Source organism: Mirounga leonina, unplaced genomic scaffold (assembly GCF_011800145.1).
Source record: "Mirounga leonina isolate KUSES-001 unplaced genomic scaffold, KU_Mleo_1.0 Mir_151, whole genome shotgun sequence".
NCBI classification, from domain to species: Eukaryota; Metazoa; Chordata; class Mammalia; order Carnivora; family Phocidae; genus Mirounga; species Mirounga leonina.
This window is the reverse complement of record NW_023270377.1, coordinates 8,235,651-8,256,363: the sequence shown is the minus strand read 5'-3', so window position 1 is coordinate 8,256,363 and position 20,713 is coordinate 8,235,651. Positions and strand designations below refer to the sequence as shown.

The 20,713-nt window shown below is 44.7% G+C and overlaps 1 pseudogene; it reads right to left on the bottom strand.

The window, feature by feature from the left end:
• Window positions 1-8,662: 8,662 nt before the first annotated feature.
• Window positions 8,663-8,779, bottom strand: LOC118012769 (annotated as a pseudogene).
• Between the last annotated feature and the right edge of the window lie 11,934 nt (window positions 8,780-20,713).

The window sequence follows — 20,713 nt, the reverse complement described above, 5'->3', positions numbered from 1 at the left end:
ATTATTGCTCATCCCATTCAAAGAGGTAATGTGTATATTTTAAAAACACATCTTCACATGTAATCAAAGAACTGAAAATGAAAATGAGGTGTTTTTTTCATGTTAAATTGGCAGAGATTTGTTAAATGGCAATTCTTAGTGCTGGCAGAGGTCTAGGGAGAAGGACCTTCTCAGGCGATTTCTAGAAGGCAATTTGGCAACATGTATCAAGAGCCTTAAAAATAGCCTACCCTTTGACCCCAAGTAACATAAACGTCTACAGTTCCACTTTGCGCCAGATATAGCTTGGAATGGCCTGGAAGCTAAGAAGTGAGAGTTAGAAAGAACGTTTCCCCCCATCTTTGGGTCCTGAGAAGATTAAACTAGGGATGGAGGAGGGTACTGGACTTCAGGTAGAGACAAATGGTCAAAGGTGAGTCCTCTATGGGACAGTAGGCCTACAGAGAGGGGGAAGCCTGAGGGAGAGCATCGTTGGGGAATTTCAGTGATGCCTGGTCCCACCCTTGGGTTGCAGGGGCTCAGGGAGAATGGATGCCCCAGGGAAGCTGGTTCTGAAGTGGCCAGAGGTGAGGAAGGAGAGACACCAGCAGCAACCAGGAAGGTTTTGTGGATCACGGAGCATTCCTCAGGGCTTCTGAGGTGGGCAGGATAACGCCCTCCCCACAAAGATATCCCCTTACTAACTCTCAGAACCTGTGAATGTGTTGAGTCACATGGCAAGGGGAATCAAGTTTAGAGATGAAATTAAGGTTGCTAATCAGCTGCCCTAAAAATAGGGGGATTCGCCCGTATTATCCAGGTGGGCCCAATAATCACAAGAGTCCTTAAAAGCAGAAGAGGGAGACAGAAGAGAAAGTCAGAGGAATACAATATGAGAGACTCAACCCTATGTTGCTGGCTTTGAAGATGGAGGGAGGGGTCCTGAGCCAAGGATGTCAGGCAGAGCAGGCTCTGGAAGCTGGAAGAGGCATTCTCCCCCTGGAACCCCCAGAAGGAATGCAGCCCTGCCAACGGCTTGGTTTCCACCCAGTAAGACCTGTGTTGGACTTCTAACTACAGAGCTGTAAGATAATAAATTTGTGGTGTTTTAAGTCACCGAATATGAGGTCATTTGTTACAGCAGCCAGAGGAAACTGACACAGCTTCATAGACACTATCAGGGAAGAGAACCTGGTAAAGGCCTGTTTATCTTGGGTCTCTGGGACTGTAATGAGGGCACTGAAGGCAGGATCACCCAGGAAGCTGTAGAGGTGAGATACATCCAGGCTACAAATGCCCAGTGTAGACCCCGTCAAAGACCAGGAACGTGAGTAAGTTTGAATCTACACACGATCAGAAGTGAGGGCTGGTGGTCTGCTGGGTCTCCCGGAGCCACCTGCCCTGGGAGGGTTCCCAAGGCAGGTCCTCATTCTTAGAGGCTCCAAGACCTGGTGGGTGGGCCTCGGGGCGCTCACGTTAGCCAAGCTCATGCTGAGAACCACAGCTCCCAAGGCTGCAGGCCCGAGGGCTTCTGATGAGCAGGCCTTGTCTCATTGGAGCCAAGATCCCCAGGGAGCAAAATCATAACCAGAAGGCTTCTGAGCAAGTTCTGTGACTTGAGTATTTTATAACCATTGCTACACAGCTCGACAATCGTGTCCACAATATTGCCACTAGCACCAGGTCTGCTTTGTGTACCCTTGGGCCTGGTCTCCCCAGCCTACCCACCCCCTACAGAGTGTAGATGGAGCTGCCAATGGCCCATCCATGACAGTCCTTTTTCAGTGTTCTCACAATGACAACCAAGCCCTTGTTCTGGCCCGGGAGCCATTCCGGCTCCTGAAGGGGACTTGGCTTAGTGCTCTTATGAGCCATTATCTGTGGATTTTAAACCTTAGCTTTCAGACAACAGCCTTATTTCCCTTCTTTCCACGTCATTGGCAGAAGCCTAGAAGTTTCTGTGCACTGTCAACATCTCCCAATTTATTTGTTCTTGAGACAAAAAAAATCTTCAGAGACAGGGGTGTGACTGTGACAGCCTGGGCATCCACATGGCTCTGGGTGCCCCCAGAGGCCACTTTTGTCCCCATCCCAGCCAGCTGTGAATACCAGCTTCACCTGTCTTTAATGGAAGCCCCACAGTGTGGGCCACCTAGCACCTCTTACCCAAGTTGCTCCTGCTTTGCCAGTTTGGAAGCCTCTTTGGCGTGAAGACCAGTCCCTCCCTCTACATTTTCCTCTCAAAATCTGTAAACCTCAGATTCTCTGTAGTTTCAAGGGCTCTTTGTCATATTCGGCATCCTTGTCAACATCCCAACAGAAAGCCAACCATGAGGTCTCCCCTGTCCCCTCACCTTTCACCACTACATGGCTGTATGACCTTCAAGGTAAGGGATTTAACTACTCTACGCCTCCTTCTTTCATTCCACAACTATTTACTGAGCACCAATTAAGTGCCAAGCAGTGACTTAGAAAAGCTGCTAGAGATATAGCAGTAAGCAAACCAAACCAAACCAAACCAACCAACAAACAAAAAACCCCAGCTCTCTGGGAGCTTACATCCCAGTGAGAAGAGACAGACAATAACTAACATACTTACATACAAGGTCAGGCCGGTGACAGGTGCCAATGAGACAGTTAAAGCAGAGAAGAGTGATGGGGGTTGAAATTTGAAATAGGATAGCCAGAAAGGGCTTACTATGAAGGTGAGGAAAGACCTGAGGAAGCCGGCTTCAGTTCCTTGTTTGTAACATGAGCACGATAATAATGGCATTTACCTCATCAATCGTCATGAGGATCAATTAAGTTAATACACACCAAGCATTCAGGTTACTGCCTGGCCGATTGTAAGTGCTTCACAGATATTAGGTATTGTTATAATCACTACTTTAACAAATGCTTTTTTGAAGACTTTAGTGTTTTTCCAGCATTCAGTTTAGTTTGTGTTGGGAATTCAAAGATGGCCGTGTGACATGAACACCAAGATGGTCTTTCAAAAATCGTAACACAGATGTCACTAATCAGCCAGTGCCCTCTGCCTCCCTGAGCCAGGAATCCATCTTAACCTCGTCCTCCAGAACCAGTCCTCATCAAACAATGGGAATCGGCAGGTGAAAAGAAACCAACGTGCCATCCCTTAATGCAATTGCCGTTAGGGATGGATTCATCTTTTGAACACCCCCTACCCCCCTTCCCCGTTACTGTGTGACAGTAATTTCCTCTGTCCCCAAGAACTGGCATTCCATCTCATTCATCCTTCCTGTGACATGATCATCTCCATCTGCTCTGAGTGGCAAAGAAAAGAATAAATCGTAGTCCGCTATTGACATGATGTAAGACAATCCAAACCAACCTAGACACTGTTAGTTGTCTAATTGTTCTGTTACTTCTTTAGGGATCACCCAGTAAAAAGATCTTAACTTCCTACTTTCTATGTTTCCCTGAGGGGACCAAGGGTCTGAGTCATGATTACAGGCATGTGTGACAGGGAGGTTGGATGTTCTTGGGAAGGAAAGTGGCTTTCACACAGACTCCTTGTTCTTCCCACATAATTGTGAAATTTCCACAACATAAACATACGCTTTTTCTCATTGCACTCTTTCTTGAGCCTGCTCGAGGCAGTCCTAGTGTCCAAATATAGTAGTGCATTAGTCGTATCACGACTCAGGGGCCTAGTAAACATTAGCTCAATGGAAATCTTCTTGGAACTGTACAGCAAAACCAAGTATAATTCAAGTGTACAGAATGATTTTACTTACCTTGGTGGACCAGATGTCCATAAAGAAGACACACAGGAAAATGCAGCCAGAAAAGATTACGCCTATGCCTTCAAGACAGACACTCTCTAATTTTCCCAAGGAGGGAGTCCCAATGCCTAGGCCAGTGGGAAGTCTTGTCCTAGCATTCATCTGGAACCTGGGTTTTATTACAAACTTCTAATTTTTTAACATATCAAACTTGCAAAAAAGTTGAAAGACAAATACCCGTTTACCTTTCACCAATTTTTTCTAGCTACGCATATATATGTATATCCACACCTTTATTTGCTGAATGCTTTGAAAGTAAGTTGCAGACATAAGATCACTTTCACCCCTAAGTACTTAGCTTGCTTCTACAAAAAGGAGGATAATTCCCTTATATAACCAAAATTCCATCATTGCACACAGGAAATGTAGCAGGGACACAATCATATTATGTAATAGACGGTCCCTATTCAAGTTTCCCCAATTATCTCCTAAATGTCCTTTATATCCTTTTTGAAAAAAATTATTCTCTTGAATCCAATTAAGGTTCACACACTGTTTAATGTATTTTCAAGTAGAGCTGTCCCTCCACCATTTTTGGTCTTTCATGACATTGACATTCTCTAAGAATCTTATGGACTATTCCGCAATCTCTGTTTGCATAATTGCTTCCTCATGATGGAATTCAGATTAACTATTTCTGGGCAAGGTGCCACTGGAGGTGATGTTATGTCCTTTCCTAATAGATCACATCAGGAGGCACAGAATGTTAGTCTGTCCCACTATTTATCAATCTGATTTTGATCATCTAGTTAAGGTGAGCTCTGACACATCTCTCCCCTGTCCTTAATACATACTCTGCAAGAGGATACTTTGATACTGTATGAACATCTCGCACCCAACAGCACTTCACTCGATGACTTTAGCATCTGATGATATTGACTGCATCCATTATTATGGGAGTCTGCAGAATGGCGGTTATCCAATTCTATTATTCCTTCTTTATTTATTATCTGGCATTCCTCTGTGAAGACAAGCTGAAACCTGGGTCTCTGTCATAAATCCCATTTGAAGCAGGAGGAAATCCTCTGCTGGAAGTACAATTAAGCACAATGTACTATGTGGTCTCCAGTTCCTTCTCCTCATGCTTCTTTCCCTCCCAACTGCTGCACGTTTTGAGTGCTTTGTGCCCAGCGCTGTATAAAGTGCTTTAGGTACACCTGATCCCTTAATTAACTCCCAACCACCATGGGGGCTAGGTGGGAGCAGTCTCATCCTGCGAATGAGGACACTGAAACAGAGAGAAGCCACTCGCCCAAGGTCATCTAGTAAGTGATGCACCTCAGATCTGGAGCTCAGACACATTTGACTGAAAACTCTATATTCCTGCCCAGCCGCTTTCTTAAACCACTGTGTTATCCCTTTTTGTATATATACAGAACAATTCAGACAGTAAACAGTCCTTGATTTTTGTTGATTCCTAGAGAATTCTTTATCCTTTCTCCTGAGTATTGGCCATGCACAGCAAAAAGGCCAGAGGAATAAAAAGAGTGACCATGGGATTATGGATCATTTTCCTTTTCCTCTTCATACCTATCTGTATTTCCCAGGTTTTCTACAGTTAACATGCATTGATGGTTTGGTCAAATTTCTAGCTGTCAGATTCAGAAAAGCTCTTCCTGGGAGCCATCTGTCCCTGTTGGACACGTGGATGCATGTCTGGGCTTATGTGCTAGTAAGTGGCCTCTTAGTGACATGGGTGATTCATACTACACCAAACCAACTGGGGAAAGAATCCAGTTCCACTGATGGTCCATTTTCCCAGAGTCCTTATCACAGCCTGGCTTTGTACAAGACTGCAGACAACCATCAAGGACAGAGAAGACGGAGCCTTGGACCTCAAACTGTTTACAAAGTAACAGCAAGACAAGGAAACACAGAAGAAACAGTTTTGGAGAAGGACAAGATAAGAAATGCTTGGCAACAGAAAAGAGCAATGACCATCATCCCTGAAGGTCAGATACAGGAGAAGTTACCAAGGCTTCAACAAATTTCTAGAGGGGAAGTCAAAATCCCAGACCAGAAAATCATTACTCTGAGCGAGTTTGTAAGATTCTGGGCCTTTATAACTTTCTCATGTTTCTTATTTTTGTTACTCGCCATCTGTTTCCCTATAGTCTTCAGCAGAGGGAGCAAAATGCCTTTAAGAAGGAAAAAAAAGAAGAATTAGTAGGAAGATAGAATTGTAATATCAAACTGTAGAATTCTGCATAACAAGAAGCCACCACAAGGCAACTCTCACACATAAAGAGTTTGGAAGTCAGTTCCTTCCATCCTCACAAGAAAAAAAAAAAAACCTGAACAAACTGAAAATCAACAGCTTTTCTTAGCTCCATTGGAGAATTGAGGCCAGAGGGCAAACCAGCAGCCTGAAATCTGGAGAGAGGGGGAGAATACAGAGAAATGTGACTTACCGGGAGCGGCAGCTGCCATCAGAGCCTGCAATCCGTAGGAATAGGAACACTTGAACAGTCTGATGAACTGCGGGAGGCTGAGTGTGGGCTAGCCTGACAGCTAAAAGCCCTGGAGTCCCACACTTGCCTGGGCTTTACTTCCAGGAGCCCCACCAGGCTATCACTGTGAAGGTTCCGGAAAAAAAATCTCCATGCGTCAACCAAGGGGAGGGAAAAGTAACCATTTTCCAACACACTCAGGGGGAATGTAACCATTTTGAAAGGCCAGAGCATTTTGTTCTCTTTAATAAAGGCTTGAATCCAGAAAAACTGCTTTACCAGAGCCTTATGTGCCCTGGGGCGAAGGGCAAGGAGACGATGGCAGCTCCTTCAGCCTGCTGGCCTCGGCTTTCATCACCCATCTGTTTTTGCAGACTGTCCACCCCTTCCTTTAGAGCCCTCAACACCATCATCATCGGCCTTTCCAATTCCCTGACAATTCCAGAATCATTGTCCTACCTGAGTCTGGTCCGGATGCTTGCTTTGTCTCTTCCGACTGCTTGGTTGACTTGGAGCATGGCTCGTAATTTTTTGTTGAAGGTCAGATGTGATGTATGAGATAATAGGACCTGAGCTAATCAGGCTTTTAGTGGATGGTTTTAGGTTAATCTGATGAGGATCTAGGCTGTGTTTAACGTTTGCTGTAGTTGTTGGTGCCAGAGACTTCAATTTCCTCTAGATTCCTGCTTTTATTTATTTATTTTTTTCCCCCTCTTCTGTTGTTTTGGGTTTCCCTAAGAACTCCATCGTAAATAGTCTGTGTCTTGCAGCTCTCTCAGTCATAATCCACTTTTATTATACTGGAGTCTGTTGATATGGTGGTAAGTGTAGTGGGTGGAATAATGTCCCCCCAAAATTCATGTTCACATGGAACCTCAGAATGTGACCTTATTTGGAAATAGGATCTTTTGCAGATGTAATTAGTTACATTAACATGAGGTCATACTGGTTTAGGGTGGACCCTGAATCCAATGATTGGTGTCCTCATAAGAAGAGAGCACACAGGGATATGCACAGACACACAGAAAGAAAAACAATAAAGATACGGTTGAACCGAACAGCACCATCAATCAACTAGATCCAATTGGCATTTACAGAATACTTCACCCAACAACAGCGTAATACACATTCTCCTCTAGCTCATATGGAACAGTCACCAAGATAGATCACATTCTGGGCTGTAAAACAGATCTAAACAAGTTTAAAAGAATAGAAATCATATAAATTATGTTCTCAGACCATAGTGAAATTAAACTAGAAGTCAATAATAGAAAGATAGCCGCAAAATCCCCAAATATTTGGAAACTAAACAACACATTTTTAAATGACATATGGACCAAAGAAGTCACAAAAAAATATTTTGAAAATATATCATAAATGAAAATGAAACTAAAGCTTATCAAAATTTGTGGGATGCAGCAAAAGCAGTGCTTAGAGGAAAATTTATAATATTGAATGCACATACTAGAAAAGAAGAAAGATCTAAAATTAATAATCTATGCTTCTACCTAGAGAAACTAGAGAAAGAAGAGTAATAGAAACCCAAAACAAGCAGAAGAAAACAATAGCAAGAATTGGAGTTAAAGTCAATAAAACTGAAAACGAGAAATTAATAGATAAAATCAACAAAACCAAAAACTTGTTCTTTGGGAAAAAAGGCAATAAAATTGATAAACCTTTAGCAAAGGTAACCAAAGAGAGAAGACAAAAAGTACTAATATCAGAAAGGAAAGAGGGGCAGTCACTACTGATCCCATGAACATCGAAAGGATAATATAGGACTATTACGAACAGCTCTATGCCCACAAATTTGATAATTGAGATGAACCAATTCCTAAAACACACAATCTAAGGGCACCTGAGTGGTTCAGTCAGTTAAGCATCTGACTCTTGATTTCAGCTCAGGTCATGATCTCGGGGTCCTGAGATTGAGCCCGCATTGGACTCTGCACTCAGTGCAGAATCTGCTTGAGATTCTCTCTCTTCTTCTCCCCCTGCCCACCCCCTGTTTGTGCTCTCTCTAAATAAAAATAAATAAATAAATAAAATCTTTTTTTTTTAAACCAGTATCTACCAAAACTCACATAAGGAGAAATAGATAATCTAAATAAGTCTATTCAAAGAAATTGAAAAGTCCTTCAAAAAAATGAAAGCACCAATTCCAGATGGTTTCACTGGTGAATTCTACCAAACATTTAAGGGAAAAAAATGATCTGACAGAGAAAAATGCTGCAAGAATTAATGGTGACTGGGAAAGGCATTTATTTTATAAACCAAAACAGTTATCAAGAACTGCCCAATACATACAGCCGAAAGTAGATTGATAGTTGAGACAATGTGTTAGCTAGATAACTTTTTAAAAAACAACTTATCCTTTATAGTGCAACACATAATGCAGATCTAAATGAGAATATTAAGCAGAATAACAAAGATTAAATTTTATCACAACTCTAATCGTTATAAAATTGTTTGGTGTACTTGCATTTATTAAACTGATAAGAACAGATACTACACTTGATCTTAGCCAAAAGGCCGAGAAGCGATGGTGTACTTGCATTTATAACATCAAACTAAATAAATTAAGATGGGCTCTCCAATTTTTAGTTATACAATTTAATTAATTTAATTATACATTTACACTATGAATCATTCAAGTAAAAGCCTGGTTTGGGGATTCTTTGTATCTCAAAATTTTGCAAGGTTGAAAAGTTCCAAACTCATGTGAAACAAAGTCCACAACGTATTTGATAAGGAATTGATATTCAGAATATATACAGACCTCCTAAAACTCAAAAACAGAAACAAAAATAAACAACCTGATTCAAAAACGAGCAAACGACTTGCATAGACATTCCTCCAAAAAAGATATACAAAGGGCCACTAAGCACATGGAAAGATACTCCACATCACTAACCATTAAGGAAATGCAATCGAAACCCCAGTGAATCCAGGGGCCCGACTTGGGGTTCCAATGGATCCCAGGACCCTGTGAGAGCGTGACCTGAGTGGAAATCAAGAGGCAGACACTTAACCCCCTGAGCCATCCAGGCGCCCAGGCCATGAAACTTTTAAAATAAAATTGCCACAATAATTTTTACATATATTTCAGATCTGTGGTTTTATCCTAGAAGTCCCTCCCACTTGGGGGCGCTCACGTTTGGTCAGTACATGTATGCGGGACCCACCTTTCCTTTCTGCCTCTATCCTGTCCTTCCTCCCCTCAATTCCATCTCAGTCGCATCCATCCTTTAAGGTAGATCCCCCACACAGTCCCCCCTCATCTGTCCAGCTTTGCCTGGTCCACGAGGTAGAATTCCTCCAATTTCACACCTCACTGGTACTTTACGTGGCTGGCATGAGGGTTACACGAGATAAAATCTCGATTATTGAATGAATGTTATGAACATCTGTTCGGCCACCAACCCTGAAAAATAGCCATAATTAAAATCATGAACAGCCGTAAGGAAAACTACCTGGGACCTCCCCTCTTCAAACTCCTTGGGTTTCCAAGAGTTTGTGGGGAGCTTGAGGCTGAGGATTGGTGAAAGAATCCAATTTGAATCTTGGCCATTGTGGCTGGGGGCGGGGGGACAGACATCTCTCTATTTCTCATATACAGGAAGTGGTAATTCTCACCTTCCCTGGGCTTGGGCTCTGACTCACTGGGTCCCCCAACCCCCGGGACCTGGCCTCCTTGCTGCTAAGGCCCTAAGCAACACAGTAAGTAAGGTGTCTGGCTGAAAAACTCCCCCAGTGGAGAGCCGACTGGCCCTGAGAAGCACTACTCTCCCCATTCATGTGGTTTTGTTACAAGGCCGGGGTACCTCAGGCCTGGGCCATGTTACCTTGATCACACCAATCGTTGTAGATTTCAAAAGCAGTCCTAAAGGTCACCTGTCTCATTAGGTACTTCACACCCCTCCACCCAAGTTAATAATATCACCTCTGTGTTCCTGTACTCCCATAATACATGGTGCGACTATATGCAGTAAAGATTCGATTTGAGGTTTCTTACAAATGTTCAGCTAACCTCATGCTTCGTATATACCAGGATTCCTCTCCTATAGCCATGGAATCCCTGGATCACCAACTTAAAAGACAACAAAGACTCATCTTAAAGGGAAATGGAAGCCTTAGGTCACCTCATGAAACTAAAGGGCAACATGACGAGAGCATATAACGTACATCTCAAGCTCGTGACAAAAGCACGTACTTTGCCCACTTCACACCCATTAGGATGGCTATCACCAAAAACACAGAAAATAAAAAGTGTTGGCAAGGATGTGGAGAAATTGGAACCCCTATACATCGCTGGCGAGAATGGAAAACAGCTGCCGTGAAAAACAGTCTGGCGGCTCCTCGAAGGGTTAAACGTAGAGTTACCACATGGCCCAGCCACTCCACTCTAGGGATACGCTCAAAAGAACAGAAAACAGGGGCACCTGGGTGGCTCAGGTCATGATCCCAGGGTCCTGGGATCGAGCCCTGCATCGGGCTCCCTGCTCAGCGGGAAGCCTGCTTCTCCCTCTCCCACTCCCCCTGCTTGTGTTCCCTCTCTGGCTGTGTCTCTCTGTCAAATAAATAAGTAAAATCTTGAAAAAAAATAGCAAATAGGTGTTCAGATTGGTATAAGATTTATGTAAGAATGTTCATAGCAACACCGTCCATAGGGACCAAAAGATGGAAGCAGCCCAGCTGTTCACCAGCTGAGAAATGGAGAAATGTGGCACATCCAGTCATAAGAAGCAATGAAGTCCTGATACATCTGCAACACGGACAAACCTTGAAACCATTAAGGCAAGTGAAAGAAGCCAGACATCAAGGGCGCATACATATGATTCCATTTATAGGAAATGTCAAGAAGAGGCAAATCCATAAAGACAGAAAGCAGCGTAGTGATTGCCAGGGGCTGGGAGGAAGGGGAAATGGAGTGTAACTGCTTCATAGGTATGAAGTTTCCTTTTGGGGTGATGAAAATGTGGTTATACAGCATTGTGAATGTGTTGAAAGCCACTAAATATACATTTTAAAAAGGTTAGTGGTCAAGTTTTATGTGATGTGAATCTTATCTCAATTTTTTTAAGTGTGTATTTCGACTGAGGCAAGCGTTGGTCACAGAAACTGCCTCTCTCCTAGCAATATTTAATCTTAGTCCTCCGGGGTCAACGTCCCATCTCCAGAGCCACCCACATCCCAAGAGAAGCCAGAGGTCTGGAAGCCAGGGGGGGAGAGGTCAGCCTGCTGCATGACCTTCACCCTAATTTGGGCTTCCATCTTACTGTTTTCCCATCACTCTCAGAGTCTGGGGGTCATGCAAACCGCAGGAAGACCCAGGTATTTCCAATGTCCTGGTATCAAAGGTATCCCAGGGGCCTCCCTAATTCTCAGCGCCAGTTAACAGAAACCAACACTGAATGTATTCCATGTGAAGTCAGAACATTCTCAAACAGGAGGAAATGAAAGTGAGCACCTGAGGTCTATTTTGTGTGTGTGTGTGTGTGTTTCCTTTTATTTAAGTATCTAAGGTGCTCAGTTACCACAAGCATTTAAGGAAAGTATAGATCACAGATATATTATTTCCTTTTATGTCTTTCAAAATAAAATTGAGTACAGGAAAAATCATACTATTATACTTTACTAAATTCTAACATGTATATATAATAGATATTATAAATAAAACCCATTTTATTAGTCATTGTTTTTTTTCTATTATAAGAGATCTATTATTGTTTATCCCTTACAAACTCTTGTTACTATATAGTCTTACCCTTTTGCCTTCAATATGCAATAGAACAAGCTTTATAATTATATAATCTCTAATTAAGAGATTAAATGTTTATGTACATGTATTTATTCTAAGATTATTGGAAAGGTATAATATATAACTCTCTTACTGTGGTCTATTTCCAATTCTTATTTAAATAGCATACCTGGGGGCACCTGGGTGGCTCAGTCGTTAAGTGTCTGCCTTCGGCTCAGGTCATGATCCCAGGGTCCTGGGATCGAGCCCCACATCGGGCTCCCTGCACTGCGGGAGGCCTGCTTCTTCTCCCTCTCCCACTCCCCTTGCTTGTGTTCCTTCTCTCGCTCTCTCTCTCTGTCAAATAAATAAATCTTTAAAAAAATATAAATAAATAAATAAATAAATAAATAAATAAATAAATAAATAAATAAAATAAATAGCATACCTGTAGCTTACTCTAGGAAGCAAACCTATTTGTAAATCATTTTTATAAAACCCAGTCACAGCAACCTCAAAGCACACATAGAACTTCTATGTATACCCAAACATATGACAATAATTGGGACTGACACTGGTTTTATTCTATCTATTTTGTCCTTAAAAAAAAAAAAATCCTCATTTAAAAGGGAAAGCACAAAGCTCTTGGCATATCTTTTTTCATATTGATGGAATAGAAGATTGAATGAATTTTTCAGTCTCTTGTTTCTTTCCTAGTGATTTTCTCATTATCCTAGTTTCTTTTTTTTTTTTTTTTAAGTTCAGGGTAATATGACAAAGAGGAAATATATTCTACTGTCTTTGTATAAGACAGAGGAGAAAATGAGAATACCTGTGTTAGTTTCATGAAAAGAAACACAGGGAGTATAACAGAAACTAACGAAAAAGGTTAACCATGTTGGTGGGAGGGAACAAGGTGGATGGAATAGGGATGGCGGCGAGACTTCTCTTATATACCTTTTTATGTCATTTTAACTTTGAACCTTAGAAATGTTTTATGTGTGCAAAAAAAATAAAATAAATTTTTGCAAGGATGGGATAAGGCAAACCCTACCATAGAGTGCAAACAGGAACAAAACAAACTGATTTTATATCAGACTGACAACCACACAGAGCAAGGAATGAATTCGAGTACTCGGACTGTATATCCCTAGTGGGATCTGTTCTAAGAACAAAATCAACTGCAAAAAAAAAAAAAAACAATTTACGTTTTACTTGGTAGGTGTACTATTAGTAATACCATTGGTCTTGTAATTCTGAAACTCTTTTATGCATAATATAGTATTAAGGAAATACATATTTTACTGTAAGAGAAAAAAACACTAGTAATAAGTAAAAGAAGCTAAAGAAAAACCCTACAATGTTAAATCTGAGGTAGAAATATCAGTTTGAACTCATGATTGTTTGCAAAATGAGTTTCCAGAGCGCCTGGGTGGCTCAGTCGGTTAAGCATCTGCCTTTGTTCAGCTCAGGTCATGATCTCGGGGTCCTAGGAGGGAGCCCCGCATCGGGCTCCCTGCTCAGCAGGGAGTCTGCTTCCCCCCACACACATTTTCTCTCTCTCAAATAAATAACTAATCTTGTAAAAATGAGTTTCCAGTTTCTGTTCACTGACAGACCTAGAAGCAACAACACTCTTGTACCAATGAACACACATCACACGCTGCGTTCTATTTTTTTAAGATTTTATTTATTTGACAGAGTGAGAGCACACAAGCAGAGAGAGCGGCAGGCAGAGGGAGAAACAGGCTCCCCACTGAGCAGAGAGCCCCACCCAGAGCTTGATCCCAGGACCCTGGGATCATGACCTGAGCCGAAGGCAGATGCTTAACCGACTGAGCCACCCAGGTCCCCTGTGTTCTTGTTTTCTAGCTGTCATTCCCCACTAAGGGAACCAGGACTCCTTGAAGAAGTGGTTAATTCTAGGTCTAGGGCTAAAAATATGCAGCATGAGCCCAGAATATCATATGGTGCCAAAGATAAATTGTGATCACATGCAAGGGTTGCGGGAGCTGACTTGAAGGACTCCCGCTGCTCGATGTGGGATTATATGAACACCAAAATGGATAATGATGGTGTCAGGTTATAACACATTTTTTTTTAAATCCATGAATCCACAGCGATTTTTAGGGAAAGAGATGGGGGAAATTCCAGCTCATAAATGTGGAAGGAATAAAAGAATGTACAACCACCACTCTGCAACCCCCCTTGTGGTACTTGATTCAGGCCAGCCTCGCCAACTATTAGGTGAGCAAGATACTCAGTTGAGGCCAGGCCCATGTGAGGATCCCACGAACGACTTTGTAATCGCAAAGGAGACAATGGAGAGCATCACTCAGCATCGCCAAGAGGGCACAACCGACATTATTTGCCCTCTGATGTGACTCAAGCAGCCGGACACACTATCACCTAGGTCATACTCTTGCCCAACGTATTATACCTGAATGTAGCCATGAGTAAATAACCAGATTAATCCAGCATTGGGGGACATCCCACACGCCGACTGGCCGGGACTCTTCAAAAGAGCCAGGGTCACCAGAACAAACCAAGAGCCACAGCAACGACATTAAAAGTGACAGACTACTTTAGATGCCAGGAGACTAAAGAGACATAATCAAATATCATATGGGAACCTCGACTGGATTCTGGATGGCAGAAAAAGAAATCCAACTTTAAACGACATTTGGGGGACAATGGTAGAGATTTGAATACAGATGGTACACTGGATGCTATTATGGCTGTGAAAATGGTCTTGTGGTTTTGTGGCAGAACATCCTTAGTAGGAGATGCTGAGATATTTAGAAGTGAAGCATCAAGATGTCAGCAACTTGCTTGCAAATTGTTCAGCAAAATAAAAGTATGTAAAATACACAGAGAAAGGGGGCGAGAAAGAGAAAGCAAATATAACAAAATGTTGACAGTTGGAGAATCTAGGGGAAGGTGTGCGGGGGGTAGTTATTTCGTGTAGTCTTTTTTCAACTTTTCTGTAGGTTTGACAATTTCAAAATAAAATGTCGGGGTGGGGGCAGTTGCAGGGTGGACGGAGCGGGTTGTACTAGAGCTTGCTGCCGGACCCAAGGCGGGCTGCCACCCACAGTGGAAGTTTAGAAGGGCTCCCTGAATTACACTGGACGAACCCTCCTTTGAAGTCTTCCTGATGGCAGCAGGAAGGGTGTGCATTTCACGTTCCCTGAACCCCCTTGCCCCATTCAGCACCCACCATTCGCAGACGCTCTGAACCCAACACCCTTTGGAAAAGTTTAATGAATGGAAAACACAGCTGACAAACACCAGCTGGGTGGAGAGGAAGAGTCTCCCGAAGCCCCAAGAGCTGGGATGGGCATTCCTCACCCATGCCAGGTTCCGGGACCTGTGAGGCTTCTGGCTGGTTCCAGCCCTGCGCTCAGGTGGCGGGGGGGCGGTCTACCTACCATGTCAGGGGTTCCCCTTTCTTATCATCCAGGACACCTGGGGCTATTCCTAAGAGGATCTCAGACTCTGCTGGGGAAGCCTTTCTGTTTCTTTGCAGCACCACCTGGCTCAACATAGCATTTGCTCACTCATTCACTCATTTATTCAATTGTTTGACAAGTACTTCTTGAGCACCAGGCACTGTTTGGGGCACTAGGGACACCCCCAGAGAACAAGCAGCGGTGGTTTCTCGTCTCAAGGCAAATTGTAACCATGACAAAGGCCACGGAGGGAGGAACAAGGGGCCAACAGAGCTGGCAAAGGGAAAACTGCTGAGGTGACATTTCAGCGACAAGCAAGACAAACAATCTGGGGCTCTGGGGCTGGGATGGGTTTGGGGGACGATAAGGAGGAGGGGTCGGGGAAAAATCCCGGGGTTCTGACTTGTATTACTGGCTAGATGGTTATAGCCTCAAAGGGACATCCTGGAAAAGGTCAGCAGTGAAGGGGGGTGACCATCCTCCATGCAGGCCACTGCAAGACAGCCAGGCACACAGAGGGGAGGCATGGGCCAGCCGAGGATCTGTGAGTCATCATGGAGGCTCTGTGTGGCCGGAGCCTGCCCTGCTCCTCCAGAAACCTCCCCCACCACGGCCAGAAGGACACACATGAAAGCCTTCAGTCCTGAGCAGTCTTCTTTTATTTCATTCTTCTTTGTTCTCAGAAGCAGACTCCGGGCAGCATCTCCTATCCCGATGGCCAGGCTCCTCTGGCTTGCTGGTTGGAAGGATGCCTTTCCTCCCTTCCCTGGAGGTGGTGGGGATGGGAAGGCAGAGAGGGGCGTGGGGAACACACGCGCTAACACTCTCTCTCTCTCTCTCTCTCTCTCTCTCTCTCTCTCTGCCACACACACACACACACACTCGTGGGCACGATTCCGTTTCTCAGGATTTGCTACCCGCAGGTGTCGGGTTCACTCTGTAAAAGATTGGGGATCGTTTTATTTACCCAAATCTGGAGAAGGGAAGACTCAGTGTGTGTGCTGGAGAACGGAACCCATCTCTGCTACACTCCTGCTCCACGGTTTCCTAAGAACAAGAAATTCTTGGTGCAAGTACATTTCACGTGGCACAAGACGAGGGGACCGTCTCACTTGCAGGTGGACATGGGACAAAATCGGGCAAAATCGGGCACGTGTGGAAGAAGAGTCTCAGGAGTGCAAGCCCCCAGGAATTTGTAGAAGATGTGGGTTGGGATGTGTATTCATTTCCTGGCGCTCCTGCAACAAATGCCCATCACCTTGGTGGCTCACAACCACGGCAACGGGTGGTCGTGCCGCTCGCTTGGCTCCAAGTCCAAAGTCAAGGTGTCGACAGAGCCACGCTCCCTCTGGAAGCTCTAGGGGAGATGCTGCTCTGGGGGCTCCGGGCCCCTTCTCCTCTTCCGTCTGGGCGTCTCTCCTCTGTGTGTCTCTCGCGAGGACACTCGTCATAGGATTTAGGGCCCTTCCAGGCAATGATCCCATAGACAGACCTCCGCATCTCGAGATGCTCAGCTATGTCTGCAAAGAGCCTGTTTCCAAATTAGGTCATATTCGCAGGTCTCGCGAATTCTAATGTGGACATCTTTTGGGGGCCACCATTCAACCCACTACAGGATGAGACTCTCACACAACACGGGGGATGGGAGGCAGTGGTTATGCTTGCTTTCTTTCTTTCTTTCTTTCTGGTGTGGTACTGGCAGCTTGTGGTCAGGGCCACTCATACCAGAACTGTGCTGAGAAACCCATCACTCCCTCGGGCTCTTGCCACTTCTCGAGAAAAAAACAGAAGGCATTCTGGGAAATGCTGCTGGGCCTCAAACCCCTTCCCAGCTATGCAAATGATAACCCCTCTTCAGGGCCCATTTCCAAGCACCCCCCCCTTTGCCGGCCACCCCAGGCCCCAGCTAGCTCATTTTCCAGTGGACTCTATGACCTTGGGCCTTGATCTTTTTTTTTTTTTTAAAGATTTTATTTATTTATTTGACAGAGAGAGACACAGCGAGAGAGGGAACACAAGCAGGGAGAGTGGGAGAGGGAGAAGCAGACTTCCCGCTGAGCAGGGAGCCCGATGAGGGACTCGATCCCAGGACCCTGAGATCATGACCTGAGCCGAAGGCAGACGCTTAACGACTGAGCCACCCAGGTGCCCTTGGGCCTTGATCTTGTTTGACCCCCTGGACATGCATTTGCTGACTGCCCACTTTATGCCGGACCCACGCTTCTGAGAAAACCCATTTGGCAATTAACTGCTAATGGCTTTGGCACACTAGCCTTGGACTCTGCGCTGGGAAGTCCCAGATTTCCTGAGGGGTGAGCAGGAGGTTCAAAGGTCAGTACAAGAAACTAAAATTCCTTTAGCCAAAATCACTCTCAGAGATCACCTTTAAACCACCAAGAGCCAGATCTTGAGGCTCTAAAGCAAAACTCAGTTTGTTTCCTTGCACTGTAGGTAGGCTATTCCTTGCCCTGGGGCAGATCTAGTTTGAAAATGGAGGTGGCAGGGAGGGAAAAGGGATTTTTCTCTTTTCTTTTTTCATTTCCAAGATTTCATAGTTGGCTTTCCTACATTATGGGCTTGTGCATGGCAAGTCACTGTGTATTATTCTTCTCATGACCCTGACCCAAACTCCCTGAGGGCAGAAGGAAGGCCCCTAATCACCCCCCTTAAATGGGCCAAAGAACAGTCTGTGCAAGGCTGGGCAGAGAAGGTGTTGGATAAAGTCACTGAGGCAAAGTAGAGAGGAAGAGGGAGGATGCTCACACCTGTGGCTCTCACTAATCCAAGTGACTCTAAGATATTTTCCCAAACAGAGATTGTTCCCACCAAGAGGAATTCTGAGATAAGCTGCTAAGAGAGGGTTTTCTCCTCACCTCATTGCCCAGGTCCAGTACCTCTCCAGAGAGTCGCTGTGCCGGGTGCCTGATGCAGAGTGTGACACATAGTAGATGCTCATCAAAGGTTGACCATCCCAGAGAATTCTCAGGTCTGCCAATCTCAGTCAGGGCTCTGGGGCTCCCTGTATCAGTCAGCATTCTCCAGATAAACAACCAAATACGATGGGGATCACATGATTCTGGAAGCTGGCAAATCCAACATCTGCAGGGTAAGCTGGAGACCCAGGGAAGAGCTAATGCTGCAGTTTGAGTCCAAAGGCATTCTGCTCACAAATTCCTCCTCTCTTGAGGGAGGTCAGTCTTAAGGCCTTCAGCTGATTGGATGAGGCCCACCCACATTATGGCAAACAGTCTGTTTTCCCTAAGTCTACTGATTTAAATGTTAAGCCTATCTAAAAAATACATTCCTAAAAACATCTAGAATAACATTTGACCAAATATATGGGTGCCAAGTCGACACAAAAAATTAACCACCACACCCCAACAACTGCCCTGCCAAGGCCTTCTGGGGATGGCTGAGGATTCTGGTTCTCCCTCTCATTCTCTCTGCCTTTCCCTTCCAAGCTGGGCTGACCGCTGAGGCTCTCCCCTGCCCTGTTCTACCCAAAGAGATCCAGGAAACTCCTCTTTCCTGGATCTTTCTCTTTCCAGCCAGGCAGTTCCCAATACTTTGGCAGCTCCCAGAGTTACATGCGCCCCAAAAGTCCCTCTAGATAGAATCAAGGGTGGTGGTGGGTATTGAGGAGGGCACATTCTGCATGGAGCACTGGGTGTTATGCACAAACAATGAATCATGGAACACTTCATCTAAAATTAATGATGTAATGTATGGGGATTAACATAAGAATAAAAAAAAAAAAAAGAATCAAGGGTTGGTGGCTGTGCTGGGTGCCTCTCCCCACCCCCTCCTCCTGTTCCTCCCTCCCCACCACATCACTGCCAGGCTGGACCAGCAGGAAACAAGATCAGTCCTTGTCCTCCATCCCAGGGCAATGACTGAGTCCCCGGAGGCATTTGAGCTGAGTCAATGAGAAGATATCTTTGTGGAGATGGAGGAAAGGGAACAGAACACACAGGAGGGCTCAGGTGGCTGCATCTCAGTTCAGCCCACGGACACGTCCACAGTCAACCCCGCAGTTCTGGGGGAAAGGGGCGAGCGGTGTGCTTTGGAGATAGAGCTCCAACTCTGCACCCAGCTCTTCCTGAACCCCTAGCCCTGCCCCTGGGGACTCCTCAGGGCCACCTGGATCCAAAAGCCACCCGGATCCGAGAGGAGGCACTGTTGATCTTTCCCTTTGCCCTGATGCTCGGATCCCGGTCCTCCGGGACGGCAGCCCGGCAGCGCCACCTGTTGGTCGGCGCCGCTCAGCCCGCGCCGGGCATCGCCGCGCAGGCCAGGACCCCGGTGCGCGAGGGCAGAGTTTATGCTGCAGGTGACTGGTCCCCTGCGAATCCAGGAATCCCCCGTGCACACCTCTATAACGAATCCTCCTTACCACGGCAGGCCTCCGCTTGATTCCCCCTTTGCATTTCAAGAGTAGTGTGTATTCATTATAAAAAACACTGGTAAACAAAATCCCACATAAACGGTTGCTGGATTAAAAAAAAGGACATCCTGTTAAATGTGGGTTTGGGATAAACAATGAATAATTGCGTGGGACTTGCTTGTTCTAAAAAATTATTCGCAGTTTATCTGAAATTCAAATTTAACTGGATGTCCTATTTTTTTTATTTGCTAATCCTGGCACCTCTATATCCATAACCTAGTTACACTCAAGTTAACACATTGAAGTGTATTTATGCAGCTTTAAAAAAAAAAAAAACTGTATGTACATTTTTTTACCCCAAAAGCGGAGAGAGGCTCATAAGATACTGTTCTACAACCTAATTTTTCTATTTAACCACAACCCATGAACGTCTTTTAATAGCATCAAACGTTCTCTTAGAGCCTAGTTTTCCATGCCGACATACTATAAGACTCTTAGACATCTGGACATAATTATAATGTCCTGATCCCCTTCTTTTTTTTCAAGGACCCGACAGCCTTGGTCCTTCCCTGGTTCCCAGGAATTCACCACGGGGCTTGCTCTCCTCTGCCCTTGCTGTAGGAATCAGTCTGAATTCTGCAACACAGGTAAGCAACAAGTGCGCCCTTCCTCAGAGAAACATTGTGACTCCTAGCTCAGGAATTAGACTCTGGGGTCAAAGCCCTCCCTGCTAGAGCTGCTAGGCGGCAGCCTCCTTGATTGCGAAGTGGGGCTGGTGATCATGGTAGTGTTATTGGGAGGATTAGCCTTTCTCTTCCTCATGAGATGGCAACCTCCAGGTGGACAAGAAGTTTCCACGTCTGTCACGGTCACCACCATATCCTGATAGAATACACTTCATG